Below are 536 nucleotides of genomic sequence, written 5' to 3' on the forward strand. Positions count from 1 at the left end.
CAGGGTCCTTTTGTGACCTGGAATTCCAGCATTTTGATTTTCCAGATCTGAAAAACTTTGTAGAATTTAATTTTCAAAAAGAAATCCTGGAAAAGTCATGGAAATTTACATTGGGTAACACTAGGTACCAGAGATTTGATTAGTTTGTTTTCTCACACACTTCTGTGGACCATGTTAGAGATTTCAGATGTTACAGCATCTATTATATATGTACATATAATCTTTTCAGAACTGTAACTGTAAATAATATTTAGGCTGCCATTATATTCACTGTTGCTTTAGTTGTACCATCTGTTTCACTAGTTTAGTGCTTGAAGACTGAAGAGAGTTCATAACAGAGTATTGCTTGAAAATAAAAATAAAGAGTATGAAGAATGGTTATGAGAAATCTACTTAAAGCTGTTGTCCTCCATTTTCACCTTTTATTGTATACCTCTTAAAAACTGGGTGTCACATTTTATTTAAAATACATCCTTGAAAAATAATTTTTGGACTTGGAAAAGTCCTTGAATTTCAGATTCAAATGGGGGAAGGAC

Source organism: Penaeus monodon, chromosome 27 (assembly GCF_015228065.2).
Source record: "Penaeus monodon isolate SGIC_2016 chromosome 27, NSTDA_Pmon_1, whole genome shotgun sequence".
In the NCBI taxonomy this organism is placed as follows: Eukaryota; Metazoa; Arthropoda; class Malacostraca; order Decapoda; family Penaeidae; genus Penaeus; species Penaeus monodon.